This window comes from Meleagris gallopavo, chromosome 10, assembly GCF_905368555.1.
Source record: "Meleagris gallopavo chromosome 10, MGAL_WU_HG_1.1, whole genome shotgun sequence".
Taxonomy (NCBI): Eukaryota; Metazoa; Chordata; class Aves; order Galliformes; family Phasianidae; genus Meleagris; species Meleagris gallopavo.
Window position 1 is genome coordinate 25096591 of NC_139413.1, and position 24804 is coordinate 25121394.

The following is a 24804-nucleotide window of genomic DNA, read 5'->3' on the forward strand; positions in this document are numbered from 1 at the left end:
TTTCCCATTGCCGCTAGCTCAGAAGCAGGGAGGTTCTGGACAGGCAATAGCAGGAGAACAGTTGCACACTGGACTGTTGGGCTTGGAAAATGGAAGGTGGGCAGTGAATACCTTCAGTTTGGCACAGAAGTATTTTCTTTTCCCTTTAGCTTGGCCTTTTGCTGCTGCAGCATGACAAACCACTGCACAACACCTCCTCTTCTGCCCCCGGCTCAGCAGAAAGATAAGGTAAGAACTGAAGAAACGTAGCTGATCATCTGTTACGGGAGAAAATGCTGGCAGATTTTCAGGTCAGGCATAAATATTTGAAGAGGAAGTCTATTAATCTAAAAGATTATTTTCCTCTCTGTAGCTTAGAATAAAGCACTTGAAAAAATCCCAATATATGAATCCTACACGAAAATAGTTGGCTATAAGTAAGAAGTGGAGCTCGTAAATTGCTGTTATGTATTCTTCAGTATCTTTGCAAAAGTGCCCTTTGAAATGAGTGGATTTAACCTCTTTTCACTTTGTTGCATTTAAGATAATCACTTTTGAAATAGGAAAAGGAAGAGAACTTAAACTGCTCTACGGAATAGTTACTAATCTTCCCTCTCAACCACTGCTCTCCTTCATCGCCATCTCTTTGCATAAAGCCAAGAAGGCTGCTGATGAAGCCCATAACTTGGGGCCACTTCTGGTGCTGAACAGCCTGTTGTGCTTCCTATCAATGAGTTCATAGAATCATAGAATCATTCAGGTTGGAAAGACCACTAAGATCAGGTCAACCATCAACCCACTGAACACAAAGACATCAGAACACAAATACAGTGCACAGTCAGCACAGATTTTCTCGTATCCTAGCTCTGTTTAAATGTAATTATTTTTTACTTTTTTGAGGGGTCACCACTGTGGCCGTATTAAAAAGGTATAAATCTGGATCACCCTTAAGAGTATTTCTGAGGTGTTGAAGTCTTAAGTTTTATTCCTTGTGATGATTGTTGTAATTGGATTGCACTTCTGGCTTTTTTTTTGGTTGGTTTAGTGGGATATTTTCTTTCCTATTCAGGTGAATAATCAAAATGACCACAAATAGCTATATTTCCGTTTGAATCAGCAGAGACGTACTGACTAGTGCAGGAGTTCTTATGTAGCAGCAGAACTCTCCTGGCGCATTAGATAGTGCAGTGTTGATTAACCAGCTTTCAGTTGGATCAAAGCCCCCACCACTTTGCATTCAGAATAGCTGTGCACTGCTGCCTGTGTGTGCTTTTTTCCAGCTGTGGTGGTCTCACAGAGCATGGCTGATATGTAGAATCATAGAATCATTAGAGTTGGAAAAGACCACTAAGACCATCTAGTCCAACCATACCCTTGCCCCTAAAGATCTCTTCGTAAGATGCAAATAGCATCAAAGAAATGGATGCCATCCCCTCTTTATTAGCTATTAGATTTACATGAGGAAGTAGTACAACTTTATTCTGTGATCAAAGGAACATATCCTTTGGTGCCAACTTTCCAATGTGAATATTTGCATTATATAATTTCTTCTTTTTTTTTTTTTTTTTTCTTCTATAATTGTTCTTGTCAGTAAATGTGTTCATTACTGGAAAGAGAAATTTAAAACGAACGTAAGCACATCCAGCAAGGCATTAAAGTGAGTATTCCTGGGAACTGCTTTTGTAGTGTTTTCCCATCTTCTAATGGACAGCCCTACAGAAAGCTCAGGGAGAGAAGGTTCCTAGGTCATTTTTCCATGGAAATCTTTGCTCATTTAGCCCACAGCCTGCAAGACTGAATGCTGTTTGGCAAGAGACAATTCAATATCAGGGTCTTCCCTGCTAAGGAATATAATTTGGTTGCTTGGTTTATCCGAGAAGCCTTGCCTATCTTTTTAAGCTTTGAAAGAAATGGTGATTAAGAAGATTTTTGCTTGAAAAATTAAAAGAAATTTTGCTCGAAAAAGTGGCCCTTTTCTAAGAGTAAAGCTGAGCTCCCTCTGGGCCTTTGGAAACCTGAAATGACTGCTTACTTGAAGAGCTTAAATGAGCACCTATTCTTGGTGGTAAGCCCTGCATTTTCATGTACATTCTTCTGGTGAAAAAGAAAGGTGAGCCCAGTTGCGAAGAAGGACTCTTTCTTCCATTTGCAGAGGGAAGTCAGCAAGGCAAAGAGAGCCCAGACATTTTATGGGGTGGCCACTTCCTCTCTGCATCACTGTGGTATCCCTTTGTGTTCCTAAAGAACAAAGCCCCTTCTCTTTCTCTCACCATCACCTGATATCCATGTAGCAGCTACAACTGCTCTGATAGGAAATGCAATTTCAGCTTTGTTACAGGCTAAACCAAAGATGTTAAAATGGAGAAATCATCAGTATTTGGTCCTCTAAGGAGATATTAAATAGATGCTTAAAATTAGATTAGGAAACCCTGATTCTAACTCAAATTTCTTTGGTTTAGACCTATTTGGAGGGTTTGGTAGTGAAGGAATGCAGGCATAGAACAAAGGAGCGTACTTACAGCAAGTAAAATCACATCTTAAACATCTGAGAGGCTTCATTCCAGCCCGGTGTCATAAATTTAAACAAACAATGTTGTTACAGATTCATGCATTAAATCAGTTTGGCGATCAGAGACCAATACATCTTCTGTCACCTGTATAATCACACAGACAATTTATAGTTGCACACGGTACTTTACCAAGAAAGGCAATGACTTACTGAGCTTTATTATATTTCATTCCTACCAAAGCTCAGACATTGTTCTTTTTGTTCTTTTTGTCATGTTTTACGTTATCACCCCACTCATCATGGAGAGATACCACTACGTTCTTGTGTCACTCTCCATGGTTTGGAGGAGTTGGCACGCTTTGCTCCAGCCAAATCTGGGTTGATCAGGCAGAAAATTTTTTTCCAGCACACAACCTACTCATTGACCTGAAAACAGCATGTTTCACCTGACCCAGTGTTTGCTCTGATGTCAAAATAGGATCTAGGCAACCTTAGAGTGAGCAAAGAGAAGTAGACTCCTAAAGAACTTCAACCACCTCACCCTGCAGTGGCCTTCACACTTAAATACACCTTTTCCTCTTCACGACTCATGAGGGACCCCAAGTTGGCCGTCCACCACGCAGACATCTTCGTATATGGCTGAAGTTGGGGAAAGGTGAATCCATTTTAAAAGATCTGTCTCGTTCATCACATCTGCCAGTTTTAGTCATGTTTCCTCTAAATATTAATTTTTCTGGCTGCTAGTGGGTTAAATGGAAACGCACACTCTGCTAAGGCCACAGGTTAGTGCTCTGAGATTTGGCAGGATCTTGCACTCTTCTTGTGTTATTCTGCAGAAATAACTTCACTGTTTGCTGGAAAAGGAAAACAAAACAAAACATCTGTTTTACTCTTCCCAGCAAGAACTCCATTCATTAAACCCTGCTAAAGCTACCAAAGTGGGAGACCATCAAAATAAGAGAACTGCTATAATGTCTAAATGGAATTCACAGCTTTGCTGTACCTGGAAAGAAGTCACAGTGTATTTGGAAAGCACAGAGACACTGGGAAATACGTTTTGCAAAAGGCAGCAAAGAGATGTCAAAGAGAGCAGATGGATTACATTGTGTTTTGCAGATGGAAGCTGCTCCCCTGTTATCTCCTGAACTAAAGCTGTTGCTCTGAAATGTGTCTTCCAGCACATTTTCTGCTGATGCAGTGGTCATTCACATGGGAAGCATTTTGGTCCCCTTGTAACATGTCCAGCATTAAAGCCTGAGCATCCTCATGGCACCATCCTAGGAGGCAGTGCATGTGAAGGCCAGCAGTGACATGGTGAAGGTATCTGATAACCCATGACTCCGAGTTCACAGTTAGATGAACAGTGGCAATGAGAGAGGAATCAGGGACGTAGATGCTACAGATGCTGAAAAGAACTGTCAAGTTTGTTTTCTTTGTTGAGAAGTAATAGAAGTAACTTTGTGGAGCAGGATCTTCTGAAATGCAGATAGCAGCTGCTCTGGGTGGAGTGGCAAAACAGTCTGTAGGTCCTTTTGTTGAAACTCGGATGCAGTGATGCTGCCACTGACCCCAAAGCAGCAGAGCTCAGGTCCTCCCAGCACAGTGCCACCAGGAGCACAAAGACACCACTGAGCTGCCTCTCTCAGTGGTGTTTAACAGAAGGACATGACCCAACAGAAATATTTGTCCCGTTCCCTTTGCTTAATGCTGAAGTGCTGTGCCCCTACAAATCACGCGGGAAGATTACGACCAGATTTTCACATTGCAATGTGTTCTGTTTATAAATGGAGACCAAACGACACTACTAAATCACAACCCCTTATTAGAGGGAAAGGGCTGAGATGACGAAATGCTGTGCACTGTGTGGATGAGCTGGACTCACCATGCTATGCCTCAGCTAACTGGCACAGGACCCAGTAGCGTGGGTATCCACCATCACTCCATACATAGAAACTTGCAATTGTGTGAGTATTTCCCCTCTTATTCAGCTGGTGAAAATGCACAGATGAGAGGGTAAAAGGTTGTGTGAGATTCGGGATGTTTCCAGCTCGTTGTAACATGCCTCCCTGGGCTGATCAAATGTTATTTTAATAATAATAATAATAATAATAGTAATCTTAACTTATTGTAAATTGAAAAGGACAGTTAAAGCAAAGGAGGGACATACCAGGATCCTCCAGGAAGGCACAAGACATTAAGAGGATCCTCTCTTCTTCTCCAAACAGAAAAGGCACCCTGGGTTAAGTGGGGGCTGCCCACTTCTCCTGCCCACTTTGACCTTTCCATGCCCATTTGCACAGCCGTGGCCACTGCTGGGGTTGTAACAGCCACCTCTGTAGGACATTGGAAGTTGGAGGTGATTACCCAGGGCATCTTGCTGCACCAACCTCTGCCCACCCAGCTTGGCAATTTGTCAGGTGCCCTGCTAAACCTCCCCAGTGTATTCTTGGACAGAGTGTCATGCTTGCCCTCAGGAGACTTTGGGCTTCCTTTTCCAACTTGCCAGCGCTCCTCAGACACGTTGCATGGGCATTTGAGCAGCTACCCAACCATATAATAAGCATAAATGTTTTCTCAACGAGAGGAAGAGGAATGTGTGACCCACTCCAAGCTTTTCTTAAAATAAAGACTGTGTCTGTGGGCAATAATCATGTTAGCATACCAGGATATTAGAGAAAAATGAAAAAAAACATTATTGTGTTGGTCATACACTGCTGGGTTTGTCCCTTTCTTGACACACATGATTAGACTCCATTACTGGTTTGTAGATACCTTAAATCTAGCAGGGAATGACTGCAGTACAGACATATGGTTAAGAGAGTAAAACAGTCCAAACCTTTCCAAGCATTAGCTGAATTTCATCCAAAATTCCATTAAGATACATACTGAAATAATGTGGAAAAAGAGGAGGATTTTTTTTTCCATAGCCATTTATGTGTTTTTTGGTGTCTTAGTGTCATCATGATCCTTAGCTCAAATCCCTCCAGTTCACACACTCGGCACAAACTCTGCTTTGACTTGGTGCCACAACTGAGATCTATTCAGGGAACTTTAATTTCATGGACCCTCAAACCTAACACTTCCAAATTAACACCAATTGTGGTTAGTCTCTTCATATGCACTCTCTTTAGATATCCATTTCTGGCTGCATGCAACTGCCGACAGGAAAAATGTGTTAGAATGATTTAACTCTAACCTCACCCAAGTGAAAGATGTTTCAGATCATTGGTACACTGACGAGGGCTTGGACACTGATGAGTAAATAGGGACAATTTGGAGAAAAGACTCTCGTGTTGTCATCCCTCAAGCCCAATCCCTGATCACTGGAGCTGCAGTGATTGAGCTGCGTCACACACCAGCTTCATTTCCCCAGATCCTATTCTGGCACCTTTAAAATGCCGAAAGGATGCACCCTTCCTCCTGAGCACCTCAGTGGAATTTATACAAAGCAGTTCACTATGGGCTGTGACGTCTTCAGAGAAAATTAGGAGGTAGCTGAGTCATTGCTGATGTTGTTAACTTCCAAGAAATCCTCATTGGGTGAGCTGGCAGTGATTCAGAATAATTTGATTTTGGGATTCGTTCTATTTTTCCCATTTTTCTCTAAGATGCACCGCTTGGGCAACAAGAAAAATAGCTCCAAGAGAGGCAGATGGCATTTGGTTGTCATGCAGATAGATGAAGACTTTTTTTGCAATTTAGGTGAGCTAGGAAAACGCATTGCAATCAGTTGCTGCTCCCCACCTGGAAGGCAAGGAGACATTGCTGCATCTGTGCCTGATTTGTGTGTGCCCCAAGAAGGAAATTGTATTTCTGAAGGGTTTTGCATTCAGGTCAAGTTTCCTTTCTTTTTTAAATTCCAAGCTAGTGAGATTTTACTGGAGCTCCTCTACTAGCCCTGAATGCTGGGTGCTTCCAGATAGTTTCATCTGCAAGCCAGGGTGAAAATGGAATAACTGTAACTTATTTTGTTTTGTATTAATTTGTTTTGATTTTTAAAACAAATGTTGTTCTCCCTTTAATTTGGAGATGGCTTTTTTTTTTTTTTTGCCTGACTTCAATTTTTTTTTTTCCTTAAAGACTATGAAAATGGCAACCCAAATCTGAAAATTTTAACAGAACTGTTAATTTATAGTCATATGAAAGAGATCAGCAAATCTGAAATGAACGTTTTTTTCAGATTTTTTTTTTTCTGGCTTGGCAGCTAAATTAAAAAAAAAAAAAAATAGACTCATTCTTTGCACAGCTCTAGATAATGTGTTTCAAAAATAGTCCAAGGGGATACACTCACACAGAAACAGATTCTCTTTCATTTTTTGAGCCATCCAGTAGTGAGGGGAAAGAGAGACCAGAACCTCCTCCAGTTTTCCTCTGCTGCTTCTCTTTGAACAAGGGGAAACACATTTCTGACCGCATTACATGTTTTAGTTGGACACCACTAAATGCAAGGCTTCTGCTGAAATGCAGGACACCACCCGACCAACGTTGAAAGTTGGGCAACCAGCCATGATTATTTGTAAAAGAAAATGAATCCGAAAGCTGTCATAAAAGCAAATACAATGGTAGCTTGGAGCATCTGCCTGGTTGGAAAGACCCTCCTGCCTCATTTACTCTAAGATTTGCCTTCCTGTTGTACAATAGCTGGAATGTAAGTGCATGAGGACTTTGGCTTGGGATACTGGGTGTCCTGCCTTTTCTTCAGCTTCTCTGCATGCACCACATTGTGTCCCATTGAGATTGAGTCTATGGGGGAAAATCATGGCCCTGATGTCCCTTAATGTAGGGACCGTTAACTACAGGTTGTGCATTAATTCTTTAATTCTTCCTTTCTGGTGTTTTGTTCCACTTCATTTGGATGTAGGAATTTGATATTTTATATGTTTCTTCTTCTTTTGACTTGCGCGGACATTTCTGCCAAGCCCACGGTGTGCTGTGAAACACTTAATTGCATTCACACTCTCTGGTTGAAGCAAACTGCTGTCAGCCTGCAATATTCCCATATCTATCAAGCTAGATCTATTCAACTAGCAGAGCACCTAGGGGTGCCAGAGCAGGGACCTGAACACCCTGGAGGCATTCAAGGCCAGGCTGGATGGGTCCCTGGGCATCTGGGTGGCAACCAGCCCTCAGCAGGGTTTGGAATTAGATGATTTTTAATGTCACTTCCAACCCAAGCCATTGCATGATTCTGTGGTTCTATGATTTCTTGCTTTCCCCAGCTCACAACTTCATCGGCCACCACATCAGTCAAGCATGGCTGTGTAACTGGGTGGAAAAAAACCCACCATTTTTAAAAAGGCAACAGCAAATATTTGTACTTCATTCCATGCCCAGGAGTTGGTTATACCTGAAAACTTTCTATCCAGGTCTGGTTTGGACAACAGAGCGTGTTTTGTGTCATACAAACCTCCCTGGGACAGGGAAACCATCTGCTGAGGCCAAGAGGATCTGGCAGAGCAGTGCTGCTTCACCTGCAGCTGCCCAGATGCCAACCACTGTGACTGTAATTGGTGCGAGGCCAGCACTGGTCCAAATGAAGTGTGTGAACCGTCCCACCCCACACCTCCTCAAAGCCAGTCCTACAAAATCCTCCTTAGGTTTGAACTCAAATGATGGTTTGCACTGTAACCAGAGCTGAAGCAGCTCGCCAAAATACAAGGCTTAGCGCTTAAAAAAGTGTTTCATCCCTCTTTTCTTTCTCCATCTGGCTGGTGGGAGAACTGCCTGGCTGAAGTTAGTGCTGGCAGTGATGTGGGGCAGTTTCTTCGTGGGCTGTGCGAAGCCCCACTTCCCCCCTGCACTGGGAATCAAAGAGGCGGAAAGGCTCTTCGTGCTGCCAGAGCCAACCCGCACGCGGCCTTCCCTTTGGAGTTGCTCAGTTCCTGTGCTTTTTTTGGCCCCGTCCTCTGCTCCTTGCTGATGCTCACATGCTGTGAGCACGCTCCAGGATCTCTACCCACCATCATGGCCACCAGGCTCTTGTCATCGCTTCCCTGATGGGCCGGGGCTTGTGGGCCTGATGTGGGAAGGTCATAGAAGCATAGAATGGCTTAGGTTGGAAGGAACCTTAAAGATCATTGAGCTCCAGCCCCCACCCTCACAGGGACAAAATCCCAATGCAGAACTATAGTGCAAAACTGATGGGTGGAATCATGGTGAATCCCTGGTGCTCGTACTGATGTGCACCAAATAATGCACAACATTATTCTGCAACACGAAGATTGTTTCCAAGTGTGCCAATCCTTGTTAAAGCTGTGACTACAAGCCTGTGTGTGGGAGGGATTGGCAGAAGAGCAGCTTTTGGCTAAAACCTCAGCAAATTCGTAGTAGGATAAAGTAGGGCAAGGTCATTGTTGAAGGCCACTTTTTACAATATCTGACTTCTGGATTGATTCAGACGTGCATGTATTTCCACTGCAGCTAAAGTAAAAACATCCCATGTCTATCAGTGGGAGATTTACCTCTTGGCAACAGATGCCAACAAGAAAAAGCAGTGCTGTGGTGCACTCATGGTGCACAGGCCCAAAAAGCAGCAGGACCCATCGGATGCTCTGCCCCTGGCACTGAGCATTGGCACCGGGATGGGGAATTGACACCTAGGGCTCAATTAGGCAAGTCATGCTGTCACCTTCGCAGCACTGTGCCTTCACTAAGATTTATTCTGTTGTAATTGGTGAACCAACCGTTCCATGGGTGTCATGCTGCACGTTTTTAAGAATAATAGTAATTGTATGTCTTGGAGCTTCCTCTCTGAGGGAAATAGATCCAACATAATTTTGTGTATACATGGCTGCTTTAAAAAATATGCTTATGTATGCTGTAAAAATAGAACATTTTCCTGGCCTGAAGGGTGTAGATTTATCTGAAAACATTGCTGCAACATGAAATTTCAGAATCCTTTTCTGCAGTGGAAAACAAGGAGATTTTAATAAGCTCTTGATAAAAAAATGAATCACCAGAGTTGTCTGCAACACAAAGCTTTGCAACTGTTGTTATTCACATCACCAACAGTTTGAAAGAAGTGGTGTGCAGGGGTGTGGGAAAAAAGAGCTTTGTGGTTTTTGGTTTCATCTCTGCCTGTGAATCACTTTGCAGTCTTGGGCAAGTGGCTTAACCTCTTTGGGACTCTATCTGTTCAGCTGTGCAGTGAAATGAGCAATGTTCCATGGACCTCGTTCAAAGGGCTTGAAAATACCATGAGAACTGAGAACTCCCTGAAGGAGCATATCACACAGATATAATACATATTTTAAGAATATTGTAGACCTGTAGCTAGTGCTGTTCCTCAGGGGTCAGTATATTGGGTCTGGTCTTGTCCAACATCGTCAGTGACCTGGAGGAAGAGATAGAGTGCACCCTCAACAAGTTCACTCATGTGAAGGTGGGAGGAATGGCTGGCTCACCAGGAGCTGTGCTGCCATTCAGCGAGACCTGGAGAGTTGGGTGGAGAGGAGTCTGATGAGGTTCAACAAGGACAAGCGTAGAGTCCTTTACCTGGAGAAGAATAACTGCATGCATCAGTACAGGCTAAGGATTGATCTGCTGGAAAGGAGCTCTGCAGAAAAGGCTGGCCATGAGCCAGCAGTGTTCCTCATGGCCAAGAAGACCAATGGTATTCTAGAGTGCATTACAAAGAGCGTGGCCAGCAAGGCAAAGGCAAAGGATCCTCCTCCTCTCTCTGCTCTACTGTCAGGAACCTTCTTTAGCAGGCAGTTGGACTCCATGATCCCCAGAGGTCCCTTCCAACCCCTGCAGTTCTGTGATTCTGTGACTCTGTGATTATACTGGCTGGAGTATCACAGCTTTTTATACTTCCAGAAATCCAGATGTGCTACATGAAAAGGGTGTTACTGTTACATACGAATGGATTTTTCTTCCTCAGAGGCAAACAACGGAACATCTTCCAGACAGGGACCAGGATCCTGACAGCCTCATCAGGCAGACTCCCACTGAAGCCAGCTAGAGCTTTGCCTGAGCTAGAGTTTGGCTCTTGGTGAATTATCCAACACAATCCATTGACTCTTTAACCCATAAATTGTCAAACTCAATTATTTCCAGCAAAGCAGATGGCTGAAAACAAATAACCTGTAAGATAAGGTACTCTGGCTCCAGTTTTAAGTAAAATTAAAGTTTGCTAAACACAAGTGTTACAGTTACATAAATAACAAAAGAAGAAATCAGCACTGAAGCCAAAAACCGTTTTTCTGCAAAAACAGAGAGGATCAATTTCTCCAGTTTAGTATTACCAAACTTGGCAGTAATTCACATTTGAAGTATAATGATGTCATCTGGTTGGCCTTTTCCCATTGCAAACAGTAAATCTTAAAATCTGGAGAGATCTTTTATTTGGTTATTCATATTGTACTGCATCAAGGGGTTACAACACATGTGCCTGGGCTTATTAAAATCATCTGGAAGAGAGGAGCTCGTTTAAAGGCACAGTACTTGAGACAACTCTGTTTTTCCTGGAGACTTCTATTCTGATGCCAGCTGCTCTTACAGCCATAAACTCACCACCACTGGTGTCTCAATGAGAGAGTTTCTTTTTTGGAGTGGCTTTTTGTAGCATCTGAATCATAGAATAATGGAATCATATAATGGCTTGTGTTGGAAGGGAACTCAAGCATCATCAAGTTCCAACCCCCTGCTGCAGGCAGGGTTGCCAACTACTAGATTAAGTACTAGATCAGATTGCCCAGAGCCCCATCCAACCTGTCCTTGGAACACCTCCAGGGATGGGGCATCCACAACCCATGTGGGTAGCCTGTTCCAGTACTTCACCACCCTCTCAGTGAGAATCTTCCCCTCATATCTAATCTAAATCTTTCCTCCTTTAGTTTAAAACCATTCCCCCTTGTTCTATCACCACCAACCCATGCAAAAAAAAAAATTCCCTCCTGTTTATAATCTTCCCTAACATATTGAAAGGCTGTAATGAAGTCTCTCCATAGCTTTCTCTTCACCAGACTGAATGAGCCCATCTCCTTCAGCCTGTCCTCATAGGAGAAGTGCACCAGCCTTCTGATCATCTTCATGGCCCTTCTCTGACCCTCTCCAAAAGCTCCACATCTTTCCTGTGCTGGGGGTCCCAGACCTGGATGCAATACTCCAGATGGGGTCCCAGGAGACCAGAGTAGAGAGGGGCAATCACCGCCCTGTCCCTGCCAGCCACTTCTCTTCTGATGGAGCCCAGGATACCATTGGCCTTCTGGGCTGCAAGTGCACACTGCTGTCTCATGGAAAGTTTTTCATCTACAGGACCCCTAAGTCTTTCTCAGCAGGGCTACTCTCAAGGAGTTTTCTCCCAGCCTGTACACATATCTGGGATTTTTTTGGCCCTAGTGCAAAACCTTGAGCTTTGCTCTGTTGAACCTCATTATGTTCACTTGGACCCACCTTTCAAGTTTATTAAGGTCCCTCTGGATGGCATCCCTTCCTTCTGCCATATCTAGAAATAGATATTCTAAGCCATGGATTTGCATCCATTGTCCAAGGGAACAGCCATTCACTATCTTTCTTCTTTGGGGAGTGCTTAAACCATCAAGCTAAACGTCTTTATTGGCTTTTGAATGGAAAGCTACAACCTTCTGGTGCTTAAGTTCACAAAAAACCTCCCATTTTTGGGAACAGGAATGTTGTTTTGCTCTCGCCAGCCAGATCTCTTGCTCCCGCGGACAGTTTCATCACAGCTAGGCCACATGTTTGCTGTGGTGCAATGAGCAAATAGCAGGCTGGACTTCTGCTGGGCCTACAGTGTCTTCAGTTGGGCTGCTCCTCCCCTGCTCTCCCAAAGTTCCAAAGGCTTCTTTCTCCTCTTCATTTTTGTTTACGTTCCTGAGGTTTACGTTGTTTGGGGTTTGGTTGGGGCTGCTGGTTGTTTTTCTTGGAAAAAGCCATGGTGGAGTGCAGGATGTCCTTGCTGTGCTTCTTCGTGGAACATTCCCCTGCTGGAGATCACTCTGTGTTTCTTAAAAACATGGAACCAGCCCAGCAGTACCAAGCAACCTGATAATTACAGCCAATGGATTCATTGTTGTAGATCCATGCTGCACCCAGTTGTGACAGGTTGGTTATAAGGAAAAATTTCTTCTCAGAAGGAGTGGTGAGGTACTGACACAGGCTGCTCAGGGTTGTGGTGGGGTTACCATCCCTGGAGATATTCAAGAAGTGTGGAGATGTGGCACTGAGGGACATAGTTGCTGGGCGTGCGGGGGATGGGTTGACTAGATGATCTTGGAGGTCTTTTTCAACTTGTGTATTCTATACAGAGTATTTTCTCCATTTACTTAACATTACAGCATGTTTGCACTGCTGATCTTTGCCCTGGCTTCTCCTCGATCCCCTCTGTGTTGGCTTCTTCCAACCTGAGCACAGAGAGGTTTCTCTGGTTTATTAAATCTCCTCCCGGTATGAGAGAAGGGCCCATTTTGTAACTTGGCCAGGTAGGAAAGTTTAACGTTGAAGTACCCTCATGAAACTTTGCTGAACTCTTCTGCAGAACTGTGATTGAAATAATTCCAGCCAATTGTGAACTCTCAACAGCAGCTTATTAGATACCACAGCAACGATTGCCAGGTACATAAAATCATCCCATAGCTGGGATTAGAAGCAGGAAAAAAAAAAGAAAAAAAAAAAAACACCTATGCATTTTTTTCTCGTATCTGGAGAAAGGAACAGTGGGCGACACCTCGACACCTGAAATGTAAAACAAAATCATTTGAGAATGCCCTTTTATTCTTTTCCCCAAGTGTTTGGCATGATGTGACAACTGGAAAAAGCCAGCTGCAGCTTGAAATCAGACAATGGTTCCTCACATTGAACACCACCATGAAAACAACATTTCAGCATCCGTGTTGGGTCACTTCAATGCACAGTTCAGGGCACTGGATGAAACTGTAAGATCTGCCACCAGAAGTCTCACTCAGGTCATTTCCTGATTTTCCAAGTGTCTATATGCAGTGATGCTCATTGAGTAGTTCTCTGAATATATTTCTGTCCACAGAAAGGATTCCTACATCATCCACACTCAGTTTTAGGGGTTGGAACTGGATGATCTTTAAGGTTCCGTTCAACCTCAGCCATGCTATGATTAATATCATTTCTATAAATTCAGCTTTATAAATAGTTGGGGGATAAAATGCAGATCCTCCTGTGTCATAAAGAATCTAGGTTGTCCAAACTCTTACAGTGCTGACCCAGTTTTCTACACTTAATGTGCCATCTACAGGGCTGTCCCCTTCCCTCCCTTTCTTGGCTGCGAACGTGAATTAATTTCCTGCATAACGACTATGACAGCAGACCTGCTATGGATAACATTAAATCCCATCCCAAGAGGTATAATAGTCTCCTCATGTGTCTTTGTACCCCACATTGCAGCCTGCAGCCTCAGCCTTGCTTGCATGATAGTGCAGGATAACATCATGCCAATGATGGTGATGAAAACTGTTGTCAGGCTGTCAGTTGCCTTTGTAGCAGCAGCTGCCACAGCCTCATATCTCCATTTCTTCATCTGCATATGGGATGTGGTGCTCTCCAGCAACATGACACGGTTGTGGGTGGGCCACAGCACAAGTCAGTGTTACTAGACGCAACATGAATGCCAGAGAGTGCAGAAAGAACATGTGCAAAAAGCGCCCGTGAATTCCCAGAATGGCCGTTCCTCAATGGGAAGTGGGGCTTATAAGTTAAATCACCTTTTCTTACAAAAAGGATCGCCTTTCCATGGGAGGGAAATATTGACATTTCCTGGAATCAGTTGAAGTTGTCATCTGACAATGAAATATTTACTAGCCCCGGTTGAAGCCTTCATATATATATTTATATGTATATGAAAATGTAGCAGTGCTAGGAAAGAAAGCTCTTGGCTGGTCCTGGCTGATTGCTGTTTTGTTCCGTGTCACTACTCCAGTGTCTTTTTCTCAGCGTAGAAAAACAGCTTTGATTAATATCGTTGTAAAGTCCTGCTCAATCATGGTGAATATTTTGGAGTTGTGGTACCTGCTTAGTCAAACAGAACGTGCTTCCAATTAGTGTTGGTCTGCTCTGTTTCAGAATAAATGTGTAACTCATTATCAGCTGGTATCACAGGTTTAGAACTGAAATACATCCCAAAGGAAATGTATAACAAATATTTCATATCAGTTGCATAAATCACGGTAAAAGGAGTATTACTCCTTTCTCTCCCCTTCTTGGGATGCTGTCTCCCTTAAAGCACTACCAGCCTGTGTGCCTGTTGCTGTCTGGATGCTGGATTACTTTGCCATCAAGTTTAGCTCTGCCTGCTGGTAGGTGTCACTCGGAGTCCAACCTATCACGCTGTTATCTAAGCAGCCAAGACTTTCAGAAAGAAAGAGCAATGTATTCCTTTCTGTTTTGGCTGTGGTCAATCAATCCTACAGTTCTTTTTCTGATCACCTCCAGATTTTTCTGTTTTCCTTAGGAATCTGAAGCAAGTCAAATTTTCCTTCTTCCTCTCTCCTTGGAGAAGAAAAATTCTGTGCTGTTATTTTTACATGCAGGAAATGCATAAATACTCAGCACCAGAAAATACGTGTGAGTAATATGTGACCGAGTGCAAGTGAGGCAGTCGACATGGACATCTTTTGAGCTGCTGCAAAAATAGGAAATGCAAACCCCAAAGGGACACTTGTCCATGGAATAACCTGACATCAGGCTATGACACATCCACACTGGGACCACTGGGACATGCAGAAGGTGCTGTTCCCAACTGTGATGGGCACTCAGAGGCTGCAGGGCTGGAAAGCACTGGGTTCTCCTTGAGAGGACAGCGTTGAAGGATGCCTAGGATATAGAAACTGGATAGAAAAGGGAAGCAAGGCTTTAAAAACAGAGTGCTGTTTTTACGCATTTTGTGAGAATGCAGGGGAGCTGATTGAAGGGATGCTACACAGACACTTTGTCCGAATCAAAGGGTATAAAATGCTTGGATGACATTCAAGTGCACGTATTCACCGTGTCCCTTGTTGGCTTCTGGCAGCAGTGCAAATCCCGAAGAGTCTATGTTATTAAATTATCCTTGATTCTTAGATAGGCATGGGCTATTTTGATAAAGGGAGGAGACCTATTGTGACTTTCCTTCCTTTATTGCTCCACCCAAGATAAAAGCAGGCAGGATATTTCACAGCCTACAGTCTGTACATCATCTAGCAAAAGGTGCTGGACCTCAGGGAGCAGATTCCCTTTTGCACTTTTTTCATATCAAAACCTGGAAAAACTTGGCATTCTGTGACTCCCTCCTTGCCCCCACATTGCTCAGTCCAAAATTCAGTTTTGGATCTTGATGTAGAACTTCCTGATGAAGACTAACTCTTGGTCTATACCTATCCTCAAGCATCATGCAAAGGAATAAATCCCTATTCAGTAGAATATTGTGCCAGATTTTTTCTAATGCTTTCTATTGATTGGATGCCAGTACAGACTACTTATATACATTCTCCATTCAGAGTACAGATATTTGTCTTCCAAATATAAGGTAACATAGGAAAGTTTCTACCTTTCCTTAATTTTCTCTTTCTTCCTGACCCTTCTGCAGGGTAGCCAGCAGCAGCCAGCGCTGCCTTGGCTCTTGTTTTGCAGCCAAATAATTGATTCTGGTCCATAGCAAAGACAGCCTCACAGCAACCTTCAAACCCCACTCAGTCAAAATACATCCTTATCCCCTCCAAGATTCTGTTTCTGAAAACCAGTGTTAGTGCTGTTGTGGGATGACTATGATACACACCTTTTGAAATGCAGGCTTTTGGTCTCACTCCTGGCTTATCTCTTTTTGTGTCTGCTCAGACCTTTGTGCTAGGCTTGCAAAACAGCCTGGGAGCTGTGCTGTGTGAGCTTGCTGCCCATTGCATCCCAGCACAATGCCTGGCAGGGGCTGCAGCCAGGTAGGAAGAAGGGCTTCCACTAAGGGGAGCTGCTGCTGGGAGAAGCCACAGTTGCTCAAGGAATCTGCTTTTCATAGAATCACATAGGTCAGAAAAGATCTCTAAAGTCATCAAGTCATCCTGCCATGCCCACTAACCATGCCACTCATCTTTATAGGTTTTCCTTCTGCAAGAACAGTTCTTCTGTTGGGACTTAACCAGCAGACAGAGGAGAAAGATCTCTGTAGACCTGACTTGTCCGTATATGGCCCCAGCTCTAAGAAATGCCTCAGATATTTTTGGTGTTGGTCACACAACATGCATACATGGGAAATGAGCTGGGGCTGGGCCAGATCCAGCCTGGATCTTGATAGCACAGATCCACCTCTATCCTTCTGGTGACTTCTCATTGATAGCCACTCCAAAATGTTGGGTCTCTTCTGAGAAGAACAATTGTGGACATCTGAATAGTGAGAAAGCTGCCAGGACAGTCAGTCCAGGCTTGGCCAGGGGGCACCAGAAAGATGATGCTTTCATGTGTTTTCCCAGAAGGGCTCAGTATCAGAAGGATACAGAACTGGTACCATGTTTACCCAGGCAGCTTGAGTAATCCACTTCCTCCACCACTGCAAATCACTCCGCCAAAATGGATTAGTGCCTCATAACAGGGGCACCTGCTCCGTTATCCTTTGAACAGAAAAACAGCCTTAAACCATATGAATAAGCCATGTTGTTTTAATGAGACATGGAAATTAGTTATCACTGCCAAAGCACAGCTCCTACTCTTGACGTCCTGTTCTGATTATAAGAACAGTAATTTGCCAGCTCCCAACTTCCTGTTATTAAGCCAATTGTTCAATTTTCAGAAGGATTTGGGATCACAGTCTAAAACTTCGGGGTTAATATTTTCCCAGCACAGATAGAATCATAGAATCATAGAATTGTTTGAGTTGGAAGGAACCTTTTAAGGTCATCTACTGCAACTCCCCTGCAATTATCTCCTCTTCCTTCTTCTCTTTCTTCTCCTTGTTCTTTCCCTCTCCTCATCTTCTCCTAGGGCAGGGTGCAGGGCTGAGAGCCATACGGCCCTGAGCACTGGAGAACACCATCTGTAAGGGTCTAGGAGGTGTTCCCCCATCCAGGGGAGCCACAGAAGAATGAAGCCCCTGGCACCAAAGGCAGCATGAAGAATGAATTGGCTCCGAATTTCGTAGAACACTTGCCACCACTGCCCAGGCCTTGTTTTTTCCTTAGAGGGATGAAAGACCTCTGAAAGAAGCAAACTTCTAGAAGGAAAAGCTCTGTTTTCTCTGCAAGAATAACTTACCTAGCATAATAAGATTACTGCATGTTATGAAATCTATTGAAAAAGAGAGTATTTACAGGAAAAAAGGACTTTGCACGCCTGGTTCCTATCAGGGCAGGGAGCAAAAGTCCCACTGCAAAGAGAAATGCAGGTTTTCTTCTTGTCATACAATTTATTCTGTGGCACAAGAGTGATGCTAAGGCCCTGTGCACAGAGCTGTATTGGTTGCTCTATATGAATGATGTAGCTTCACATATTCCTGATGACGATGTCAGTGACTTTTGGAGCATCCTCAAATGCAGAGCATGTTGCATTCCACTCAAGGGCTTATGAGATTTTAAAAGGTGTTTCCATTGGTCTATACACAGCATTCTCTGATATCATGAACTCTGGTAAGAGTAGCTAGCCAATGCCACGGTGTTCCATTGGTGAACGGTGAACACTTAAGAATTTTTTGTTGTTTGCACGATGGACTTAGCTAGTCTTGGATAAAACAGCTTCCACCTTTGCCTGTTTTGTAGAGATTGTTTTTTAAAACCCTGTCGCCATTCTGTCTAAGCACTGCAAGAGATGTTTCCAAAGACACAAGTAGCTGTTCAGCTTCCAAATCCCATCAGCTCTCCAAGGGAGATAACCATGAAATTGCCCTTTGTATAGTGAATATCATTCCTGCCTATACTGCACTATTAGGTTACACTTATGAGCTTCTTCTGCTGACCTGAAGTCCTCATGGAGCTCAAGTTCCCATCTGCTGGCAGGTCTGGCACTTGGATAGCAGATAGTGTTACCAACTCCTCTGCACCCAGCATATTTCACTGCTTCACTTGGGTGAAACCAATTTGTCAGTATTAAATATCTGTATTCCTGTGGTTATATATTTGTGCAGCATCCTTATAGTAACATTATACTGGAAATCAGTGGCAGGCAGGATCTGTATTTTAAAGTTTCTCTTTGGTGACCGATAGCAAAATTCAGCTTTTCTAGTGTATTTCATTGTGCTACGTACATAAGAAATCTCACTGACTCCTCCTCTGTTTCCTCTTACATTTAATTTCCTATCACAGTCTGTATTCTGTCCCTTCATTCTAGGGAAATATGGATTAAATGAAAGGTATTGTATAAATGAAAGCTTTTAATTACTTTCCTGCAAGTGAGAAAATTCCCAGTTCTTGTCTTGTTTCTGCATGTGGAGCTCAGATACAGGCAGAGAGTTCTCAGTACACACAGTTCCTTTCACAGCTATAAAGCACTGCTGTTTACAGAGGTATATTTTCCCAGATCTCTGCTGTATTAATCATTGCCCTGACCCAGAAAGTTTATTCAGAAAAGCAACCATCACTGACCCTTCTTTCTGTGATGCGATCACTGACCCTTCTTTCTGTGATGGAGAGGGCCGGGGCTGATGGCATGGTGGCTCACCTCGTGCTCTTATTTGCCTTAAAAGTCAGCTCTAGACACAACTCTGTGCTTTCAAAATGTAATTTAAGCCCATTGATCACCTCCTTCACAGAGTCTGTGAGTCAGCTCCATCCAACGTGGCAAAGCTGTTTGTTTGCTCCTCCGAACAGATGTTGGAACTGTCCCTCCAAGCTCCAATAAAGTATTGCAGACAACTGTGAAGTTTACTAACCCCTTGTTAAAGCAATCTCCTTGAAGTCTTTCGCTTCCCAAAAGATAAACTGCACCAATAGGGCATGCTCTGAAGTACAGGCAGCAACTTCCACCAGCAAACAGGAATTTTGTCCGTAAACTTCTGCACTGGAAATCGTTGTGTCTCTGGTTTAGATCAATGACATTAAAACAAAGACAGACGGAATATTTCACTCTTATCTGGGGCTGTGGTTAATTGCCTTTCTCGTGGCAAACAGCCCCTTCTCTCTTTTCTTCCTGCCCTTGCCCCCCATGCTCTCTTTGGCCTCCTCAGGACAGTCTTGGTGGATCTAGCAGAAGAGGGAAGCAGCATGGCAGGGAGGTTGAAACCACTGAGTGCAGAATTGAGACAGAGGACAACAATTAAATGGGGAGGTTGGTAGCCCTGCATGTGGTAGGGAGGTTGGAGATTCATGGTCCTTGAGGTCCCTTCCAACCCTGGCCATTCTGTGATTCTGTGACAACAAGGAGGGATATGGGATATCAGCCCATGGGTTGTTAGGATCATGGAATAATAGAAAGGCTTGGGTTGGAAGGGACTTCAAAGATCATCTAGTTCCAATCCTTTGCCTCGGGCAGGGTTGCCAACCATTCAGTCAGGCAATAGATCAAGCAGCTCAGGGCTTCATCCAACCTGGTGTTGAACACCTCCGGGAATGAGACATCCATTGCTTCTCTGGGATGTTAGCTGAGGTTGGGATGGTTGAGCCAGACAAGCTATGAGGAGCGGCAGACCAATGCTTATCCACCAGGACATACTGCTTCTCTAAAGGTAAAGATGCACTACACAGCTTACTTCTTATTTTTGACACCCTTCCCCAGGTTCTCATCTCTCAGTTTGTACTCTTCCAGGAATTCACACTGCAAAAGGAATTAATGTTTGGGTTTTTTTTTGCTTTAAAGTTGTGAGAGAGGAATGATTCTTCCATTAGTGCTTATCATTGTGTACTGCTTCAATAAAGATTCCTTATAAGCTAAGAAGAATGTCCTGAGCAGCACTGGGAGGCTGAATTGCCCAATATGTTCACTGTCAAGGGCCAGTCTCCTGAGCATAAATTCTAAATGCAGACTCACTATTTGCTTAAGTATTTGGTTGAATCAGGGCAGTATATTTTCCATGCTAACCATTGCTGGGTTTGTGATTTCTCTTGCCTTTCTTTGTAAATAAAACCTAACAGCAACTCTCCCTTGCCTCACTCCAACACAATGGGTGAAGCTTATACAGCAGCGATGCTTCAGCATGATGAGGCTCCTACTCCTTGTCTGCAACTCACCTAGAAAAGGAATCTCATTGCATGTCCATGTACCAAGGAAATGGCTAAAACAGCAGACAGACCACATTCAGGTCAGTTCCTAATGATGAGACAGGACACGAATGGTGCACCTATAGAACTTGCATATGGACAGCACCCTTCTCTTCTACCATGATCATTTAGCAGAAAGCCATCACTTTTCCAAAAGTGCCAACAGGTCAGCGAGCAGCAGCAGAACAGCATATGGCATCAGCTGCACTGAGAATGGGCCTGTCCTCAGTGAGAAGCAGGCGTGGGATCTGGGTGACCAAAAGGTGCAAGATTTGTCACCTGAGCTGCAGCAGCATCTGGTGTTAGTGAGAGTTTCCTATCCTCTGTGTGCAAGAGGAACTTGGGAGAGATACAGAGCAAATTATTAGCACGGGCCATGTGCATAATAGTGTCCAGGTTGACTGGTGAAGGTTTTTCTCATTTGCAAAGTCACTCTTTCATGTGTTGGATCCTTTGAATTATGTTTGATAATTGACTAGAAAAGATGGAGCTTCTTTATTCCAGACAACGGACTCCATAAATGCATTTCTAAAATAATTCAGTGAGAGATCATCTGTTACACTTGTGCACGATGAGAAGAAAATTGTCCAAAACTTGTATTCTAATGGAGAAAAAATAATCCTTGGAAGCAGAGAGAGGGAATCTGCTGGCTAAGAGACCCCAGAAAGCTTTGAGTGTTTCAAAGGCTGTAACTGATACTGAGACTTTTGGGCAAGTGGACAAAGAAATTCCTGAAGGCAGACCTCTCTCAAGCCCTAAAAAGCACTATTTTCTTTTTTTCAAAATTTTGTGAAGAGACATTTTTAATGTTTTGGTGGAGGAGGTTGTTGGCCTGCCAGGGCTTCAGGAGGTCATTTAACTTCTTCCACTCACAGTTCTGGACTTCATGGTCTTCTATATTTACTCCTAATGATTTTCTGTCTCAGCTCTGAAATGTCTGGTTCCCATTCCAAAGATTTAATTTGACTTCTCCTGTAAGCAGCTTAAATATGTCCATGTTTTTTCTGCAGCCAGAATTTAGAGGTACTTCAGCTCCTATTCAAGGCAAATCTGATGCTCAGTGTAGCTGTTGAGGCTGAACTCCATTGAATCGAAGTGCGTTCTAGCCCTTAGAAGACCGAGTGCCTTGTAACTTTTCTCCTTCCAAAACATAGAAAATAAAATATTTTGTTTCTTATAAAATATGGCTAAAATCAGAGAAGGCTCTAACCACTCCAGAGGATCCTAAAACCATGCACCTGAGCTGGAGAAGGAAATGAAACCGGTATCCTGTGCTGATTTGCCGGGGTCCAGGGCTGGTTTGCAATGCGCCTTTTTATCTGTGTTAGCCGAGTGCCAAGCCCGAGTGCAAATGTGATATGGATGGGTGTAGTACCCAAGGGCTGTTGAGGACAGAAGAAATGGAGAAAACGTGTGAGTCACAAAGAAACTCTCTTCAAGCCCCTTCCTTCACTTACATCACTAACAGGAGTGAAGGGGACCATTTTCGTGATTCTTTTCATCCCATTGGATGAAGCCCTGAATACAGATGATCTCAGCAGGATCAGTTACTTCCATACAGCTCCCATGTTCCTGGGCAGCCAGAGTTCATCCATGTCCGTGGATCTTGTTTGATGATCAAGCCTTATTAGACCAGAACTGTGTACTCGTTAACAAAAAAGGATCGGAAGATGGGACATGGCTACATTCCTGTACTTACACAGCAGAGCTGGGCTGGGAGATAAACAAACCATTAAATCATGGTGCTGTGCTGTTGCCAGACTGTTATATCTCTCCTTTGAAAATAGCGTCTGCAAGGAAATGACAAATAATTTTCCATATGCAGACCTTACAGACACTCTGAAGTGAGTAACTTGGAGGACGTTCACATTTTCAGTATTCCTATTCTTCCAGAAAACAACGTCCAAGTCCCCATGGAGCACAATGAGAGCATCTCACTCCTGGAAATGGTGCTGAGAACTCAGAGAGAGCCGGCTAGTAAATGATGAGTAAAGACCTCGAAACGATGTGTAGAATTCCAGGAGGACGTGGGCTCGCACCTGGACTGCAGCCATATGGAGATCATGGAGGGAAATAAATCAACGACGAGTGAGCTGGGCTGGCAACCTGGCTGTAATTCCTGCCCCCTTCTCATTGTAGTGGCTCCAGGCCCTGGGACTCTGCTCATCAGTCCGACAGCGGAAATGCAAAATCCAGATCGTTACAACGGAGAGCATTGAAAGAAGGCTCTCAGGAAGAAGTCTGCTGAGCAAGGGGAGTCATCTGCCTTCACAGCTGCACATGTGTTGTTTAAGACAAGAAAACGCTGGGAAAAATAAATAAATACCACCAAATCCTACGTGAAGGACTCAGACCATGTGAAGTCACTTCCAGAAAAGCATTGCCAAGTGCTGTGCTCACGGAGCACACCGGTCTGTGTGCTGTAATTGCAGGCTGCAGTGGCCTTACCAGAAGTTCCCAGTGCATCTTGACTGCTGTGGGGCTGGTTGGGGCGTAATGGGGTAGTGGAGGCCCTGCAGGGCAGTCATTTTAGATGAATATGCTGAGGGCAGAATCCTTCATAGCTCTCTCAGAAAAGCCATATAACATAAGCCTGCAGGCCTCCAGCTCTGGAAGGAGCCTCCATGATGCTCATCAGCTGATGATGATGATCACAGTGATTCTGTGATTCTGTGATCAGCGATTAGCTGTTGGCCCAACCTGATTATTAGTCATGTTTTTCTCCACCTAACCTTCTCCAAAGTTCTCCCAGATTTCTTTCACCTTTCTTTCACATCTTTTTGCTTTTGAGGCAAAGTCGTTGCCACCTTTGTCATCCCTTAGTGGCTGTTGTGTGTGAAACACTGCATTTACACATTGGTGGAACAGTCCTCAGGACAAGGAAAGTTTTGTTCAATCTCTCTACGACGTGCCTGACCTCTTCAAAAACTTTCACAGACGTGGAAATTTGTGTGGTTTTGATGTGTAACTATTGCTGAAACCCTGAACACAAACTGTTTGATAGGGTTCATCCCAAGCAATAAAACAAGGCTTGGGCTTGTGCCTGTAGACTGAGCTGCAAATTCAGATTTTACTATAAACCCTGCTTCTTTTTGATTTTTGAATATTCCCCTAAGGCAGGAGGGCTGTGCACTGTCAGTGTCTTTGCAAGCTTCTTGGTGCCTCAGAGAAGAGAACCAGCCTTGGAAGGTGTTGTGCTACTGTTGTGCTCCCTGAGCTTGGAGAAGAGTGCTTTCACAGGGGATATTCTACAAAAAAGAGGGATATTGGCTCAAAAAGCCATGATTTTCATTTATGGGAACGGCTATAAATTTCTGCAGAGAACATCGACATTTAGAATCTAATTTCACTGTGATAAACCCATCTTGGCAAGGTTTTTTGTCCCTATTTTTAGTAACACCAACAGTCGCTATTCGGATTCACGAAGCACTGTCTTAGCATGTTCATCCTCACTTGAGCCTCATTCTTGCAGCTGGATCAGACCTTCATCCTCCATGAAGTCAGTGGGTGGGCCAAGTAGAACCACGCAGCTGTGCTTTCCTTAAGCCCTCTTTCCTAAAACCTCAGTGAACCATGAGCGTACAGCAGGTACCCAGCACAGAGCTAAGCTCTGTGGTTTGTAGGAAGCAAATGATAGCTAGGGAGTAAAAAATGGGGCTCTCCCAGTGGGATCAGTTCTGCCAAAGCCAAGTTTGTCTTGACCAAGAATACATCCTTGTTAACGCTACTTGCAGTAGCACCCTTTATCTCACTCATGCTTGCTGGATGAAGGCCTTGGAAGTCTTTCTCCTTGATTTTTCCATTGTGATTCCTGTTCTTTTGCAGGGAATGCAAACCTTGTCCTCTGTTTTGTCCTCTCCATCAGTACTTCTGCTTCCTTCCCATGTCCTGCCTTGGGCTCCTACTAAACAAGACCCAGATAGCAAGATGTTCAGGATCACCGTCAACAGAAAAACACTGTGCTCATTTATTTTATTTACACAGCTGCCATGAATTTTGTTATGCCTAAATCTTCTGTCTCTTCCTCACTCAGTGGGCTGGGGAGAGAAGAATGAGCTTTTTAGCTTTTTGTGTTTACTTTTATTGCTCTTTAAAATACTTTATGGCCTTTTAACAGAGTGGCACAATAATATTAAAACAACTTAAAAAAAAAAAAGTACAAAAAATGTATTAAAGCAT

At 43.7% G+C, this 24804-nt stretch overlaps 1 long non-coding RNA gene across 2 annotated transcripts in view; it reads left to right on the forward strand.

Annotated features, from left to right (window-relative positions):
- Window positions 1–24804, forward strand: part of LOC104912435 (uncharacterized) — a 159776-nt gene that overhangs the window by 43988 nt on the left and 90984 nt on the right. For both annotated transcript variants that reach the window (XR_014885286.1, XR_014885285.1), the window contains exon 2: window positions 150–228. This is a non-coding gene — a long non-coding RNA (uncharacterized LOC104912435). The remainder of the gene's footprint in view (window positions 1–149; window positions 229–24804) is intronic.